At 31.1% G+C, this 5,845-nt stretch overlaps 1 pseudogene across 1 annotated transcript; it reads right to left on the bottom strand.

Moving 5' to 3' along the window:
- Nucleotides 1-298: 298 nt before the first annotated feature.
- LOC143585249 (putative E3 ubiquitin-protein ligase RF298) lies at nucleotides 299-4,652 on the bottom strand (annotated as a pseudogene). The gene is made up of 3 exons (XR_013144526.1): nucleotides 4,589-4,652; nucleotides 980-2,775; nucleotides 299-885 (listed from the first exon to the last, which is right to left on the bottom strand). The product of XR_013144526.1 is annotated as a putative E3 ubiquitin-protein ligase RF298 (transcript).
- Between the last annotated feature and the right edge of the window lie 1,193 nt (nucleotides 4,653-5,845).

Raw genomic sequence — 5,845 nt, forward strand, 5'->3', positions numbered from 1 at the left:
AGGTTCCATCTTCCAGCTGGTTTACCTAGTACCTTGGTAACATCCAACTTTGGTTATTCAATACTCACAATGGTCTCTCAAACGACCAAATAATTAAAGTTAAATGTGATCATCATGTTATATGTATGTCATCCCAATTATAAAGAAAAACACACAAGCTAAATCGGTCATTAAAAGTAACCATGTCGGTCGGTATTATTAACTTAAGTAAAGGGAAATCAAGACATAACATCCCATATAAGACACTTGTTTTTCTTTCTTCTCTTCACTTTGTTTCAAACTCCAATAACAAGCTCAGTTCATAAACAGGCAAATCATACCATAAACACAAACACAAAACAAACCTGATTATATCAGTATAGAGACTCAAGCACGCGCATAATGTACTGGCACACGCTGTTGAATAGGTCCTCTACAAGACGGGCAGTCCTTCATCCCTTGTTTTTCGTGAAGGTCATTGCATTTTTTACAAACCACTTGATGTGCACACGGGAGAAACACAACCGACATTTCTTCTGATAAACACATTACGCATTCTCGTTCACGTTTCACCCCTCCGGTAACACTAACAGTATCATTAGTAACAGTAACAGTAACAGTTTCAGGTATATAACTCGTGTCGCTTAGTTTATTAGCATAGCTCCCATCGACACCTTGCCTTAACGCAGCTATTTTTGAAGAATCTGATTTCAGTCTTATTAATGAGATTTCCTTCTCGAGCTTATTAATATCGTCTTTGTATTTTTTTAGGGTTTTATCGGCTTTTAGTCTAGTTAAATCTTCTCTTGATTTAGCTAAAACTTCACTTTCTTGCCTCTCGATTTTAATCTTAACCGCTTGATTAATCAGTTCTTGTTTAGCTTTCTCTTCGTGTTTCCATTTTGTCTGCATATTACGCACTTTCAATGAGAAACTATTAAACCAAGCAAAAAACATATAATGATTCATGAATCATGAACACATGAACATATTTACACACCTCAAGTTGATCTCTTTGTTCTTTAGCCTGTTCAAGATCTTCTTTCAGTTGACATAATTTACGCCTCTCGGTTATAAGCTCTTCTTGAAACAAAGTTTTCTGCTTTTCCCAAAACTGTAACTGCATCAATGCCTTCTTCTCTCTTTTCGCCACCTCGTCACAGCTGGCAGCTGACTCAGCAGCCTGTAAATTTGCAGCCTCCATCTTCAACCTCAAATTAGCATTCTCAACCTCCAATCTTCTAACAGCAGCATCCGCACGGCCCACCTGATTACTCGCCTTCATTAAAGCATTCTCCATTTCTGTTAGCTTCTTCATTGTGTTATCCTCCAATGCCTGTTTTTCCTTTTTTAACCTTTCAACTTCTTGTTTCTCTTGTCTAAGTGTTTTAAGCTCGGCTTTATCTTTACCGAGCCTGCGTGCAGCTTGCATAACCTTCTGATTCGCCCACTCGGTCCATAACTGTAACTGGTTTTGAAGATCGTGCACGCGTGGCACAAGTTTTGATATTGCTTCATCTCTTCCGTCACGTGGGGTCCACCATGCAAAAGGTTTGTCATGTCGCATGGCTGAAAAACTAATGGGAGCCTCTTTTTTTACAGGTAGTGAAAGCGATAACTCTGTTGAAGTATTGTTCGTATTATTGGTCTTCAAGGAAGCATTTTTAAGGACGGTAGATGTAGATTCCGTCATAGATTTCAGTTTCTTATCCAAGATTAAGCCACCGATGTTATTAAGTTTTCCAGATCTAGAACCACCTTTCGATCGGTAGCTTTTATCCAATTGAACTGATTTTTGTCTTAATATCTCTCTCTTACTAATGCCATTAATCTTTCTACTTAATACAGGCTTTACTTCATGATTTTGGGATGAAAGGTTGAAGGATCTGGTTATTGTTTTCTGTGACGCAAATCCATCCAAAACAAAAGGCGCCTTCGGTTTTGAACGATGAACTTCTGTCTTTGACGGTGAGTCATACACAGAATTATGCATACACTGACCACTTGAAGGCACATCACCAGCTAAAGTACATGACTCATCACCATCCAATGCACACGCCTGAGACACATTCATGTCGGCTATCAACAAGCACCACATCGCATCCCCTGTGCTAAACGAAGGCCGGATTTCACGAACAATACAAACAAGTTCTGCTAATAAATACTTTTCCTTTTGCTGCAAGTTTTCAAACTGATGCTCATGTTCCTTCCATGGATCGATATCTTGCACGTTTTTAAGAACAATCAAAGTGTTTTCAACTATACTCGATACAATATCTTGACAACCGCAGCAAAGACCAGATTTCAAAATACCCTTTGTAGCAGCTTCTTCAGTGTAACCACAAGACACGATTTTCTTAACCGCGGTTTTAAACATCGTGTCTAAATTCATTAACACGAGCTCTTCCAGCTGAGACTCTGTAAGATCACTCCAATCAGCATCATGAAATCCTTCACTTGCATCCGGTTCAACTCTGTTGATCCTATCATTCCTGCCGCACAAGATAACCCTAAATCAAGTTTGATAGAATCCGTGTTTTCATGACTTAAACTACACATGCCACACCCATTGTCATGCCCGTGACACTCGAATTTCTCAGCAGAAAACTCATAAGTGAAGCATTCTGGCCGCAAAGAGGAAACTATTTTCTGCGAACCGAATGGAGGCGACGGATCAGCTCTGAACTTCCTCTTGTTCCTACTTACTTTCTCTTGTACCGTCATAGCAGGCGATGCATGGCTCGATTTTGCAACAACAGTAGCCATTATTTGCAGGTTCACAACCGAATCAATTTCCTATTAATTTCAGAAATAATAATACAGATTAATATCAGTTATTCAAATAGCATTTTTTCAGTGCAAATGAGTTTAATTGACAAATAAGGGTTAAGTTATCCGTCACAGTCTCCTAAATCTAGGAAGCACACAAAGAAATAATGGGTCGCAAAATATAACAAAATGCTGAGTAATATAACACAATGTCGAGGAAAAAAAGACACAATACGAAAATAAACAAAAAAACACAATGATCTGAACAAAAATTATAAAATCTAATATTGTAGAGTTAGTCGAGACAGTTCCAATGCCGCATGTTTTGAGTTCAATTCGGAGTCCTTTTGACACCCTTCCTAAATCTTCCTAGATTTAGAAGACTATGTATTTGAACCCAACCCACAAACATATATAACCAATTATCAATTTATCATCAAGTTATAAACTATGCACACTTCATGTAATTAACTACATATACAAATTAATATTAGATTAAACAAAAATAATAATTATACAAATAATTATGCATGTGTGTTTAATTAACAAAACAAGCATATACAATCAATTATCATATACAAATTAATATTAGATTAAACAAAAATAATAATTATACAAATAATTATGCATGTGTGTTTAATTAACAAAACAAGCATATACAATCAATTATCAATTAATCATCAAGTTATAAACTATAAGCACTTCATGTCTTTAACTACTACTACGAATAATAATAATAATAATAATAATAATAATAATAATAATAATAATAATAATAATATAATAATAATAATAATAATAATAATAATAATAATAATAATAATAATAATAATAATAATAATAATAATAATAATAATAATAATAATAATAATAATAATAATAATAATAATAATAATAATAATAATTAATAATAATAATAATAATAATAATAATAATAATAATAATAATAATAATAATAATAATAATAATAATAATAATAATAATAATAATAATAATAATAATAATAATAATAATAATAATAATAATAATAATAATAATAATAATAATAATAATAATAATAATAATAATAATAATAATAATAATAATAATAATAATAATAATAATAATAATAATAATAATAATAATAATAATAATAATAATAATAATAATAATAATAATAATAATAATAATAATAATAATAATAATAATAATAATAATAATAATAATAATAATAATAATAATAATAATAATAATAATAATAATAATACTAATGCATATGTGTGTAATTAAAAAAACAAACATATATAATCAATTATCAATTTCTCATCAAGTTACAAACTATAAACACTTCTTGTAATTAACTAAATATACAAATTAACATTAGGTTTAACAGAATTAATAATAATAATAATGCATATGTGTGCAATGAACAAAACAATTGAACAAACATATATAATCAATTAGCAATTCATCATCAAACCATAAACTATTAACAATTCATGTAATTATTAAAATTAATATTAAGTTAAACAGAAATAATAGTTATACAATGCATATGTGTGTAATTAACAAAACAAACATATACAATCAATTATCAATTTCTCATCAGCCATAAACTATAAACACTAAGTAATTAACAAAATAATCAAAACCCATCATCAAATATTAATAACAATCAAAACCCATAAGCATAAACACTTGATGCAATTAACAAAATACGCAAAACTAATCATCAAATAATAATAAAATAATCAAAACCCATATGCAGAAACACTTGAACTAATTAACAAAATATGCAAAACCCATCATCAAATAACAAAAGAAATCAAAACACATAAGCTAAAACAACTTAAAATCATACCAGAAGCTTCAAGGGATTGAATCAATTCAATTCAATTAGTTACCTGCAACAGAAACCACAGATTTCAATCGTCAATTACTAATTCAATCAATCGTAATCGGATGATATTGAAATTGAAATCGAAATCGAATCGGATGAAATTGGATTTTAGATGATTAACGATGATTGTACCGATTTAGGAGTCAGAGATGCAGCATCGGAAGAAAATCTGATCGATTTTTTTTTTTTATTTTTGTTTTTGAAAATAATATTAATATTTATTGTAATTGTGTTTTTGTTTCTGTAGTAGAACTTTGAACGTGTCTCTCTCTGTGCCTCTTTATAAGTTTTAGCTCTTTGTGGAGGATTCCTAATACTTGTTTCTAGAATTGCAATTGTTTTTGTTTTGTCAAAAAAGGACACTGGTTTATATAATTTATTTTATAAAACATACAAAAAAATATATTGTTGAAGTTTTTAACTATTGTATGTTTATATAACGTCACTCTATCCAAAGTTAGTCACAGTACAATTTTTAAGTGTTACATACATTTTGTATGTCAACTAAGTCTCGTAAATAGGTTGTTCAATCATTTGGTTAGAGCCTACCAGTCCACCTCGAGTCTATAGAATGAAAACAACAAACAAACAAATGCTCTCATTAACAAGCCTTGTATTGTGATGTTTAGGGAAACAAATGGAAAATAATATGCAAAAAGAAAACCCTTCGCGTCTATTTATTATCCTGGAGTCTCAATAGGTGCAACACTTCAGAAAGAGATGCAATGGTTTACAAATAAACAGAATTAACTACAAAACCAACAAAGTTAATACGCATATCGCGCTTAGTGTTGACCAAAGCCGACCACAACAATCCAATGCCAAAACCTTATGTTTGTAATCTTCAACACTGCTTAGACACCAAAAATATATATTGCGTTGACCGAAGTCACTTTAACGATGACCAGCATGGACGTTGAAGGTTGCACTGGTTGTCTTCGTTATACTTCTATTCTATTCATAAATGTTTTGGCTAGGAATAATGATCTTAGGTATACTAAACTTTTGGGTTTTGTGCAAAGATTAAATAAAGCAACCCCCATTAGCTTTACCACAAACATCCGACAAGTCGTGCATAGAATAAGGTAGCTTTCACTTTGAACCTTAACTTAGAGCATATTTCTCAAATTGCCCTACATAATAGATGGCGACTTAAAGTACATAAGCCGTGATTCTATAAGTAAGACTTAAAGAATCTCTATTAACTTATTAAACATC

This window comes from Bidens hawaiensis, unplaced genomic scaffold (assembly GCF_021521415.1).
Source record: "Bidens hawaiensis isolate Kalapana, Puna unplaced genomic scaffold, B.hawaiensis_p1.1 tig00033655_1, whole genome shotgun sequence".
Lineage (NCBI taxonomy): Eukaryota > Viridiplantae > Streptophyta > Magnoliopsida > Asterales > Asteraceae > Bidens > Bidens hawaiensis.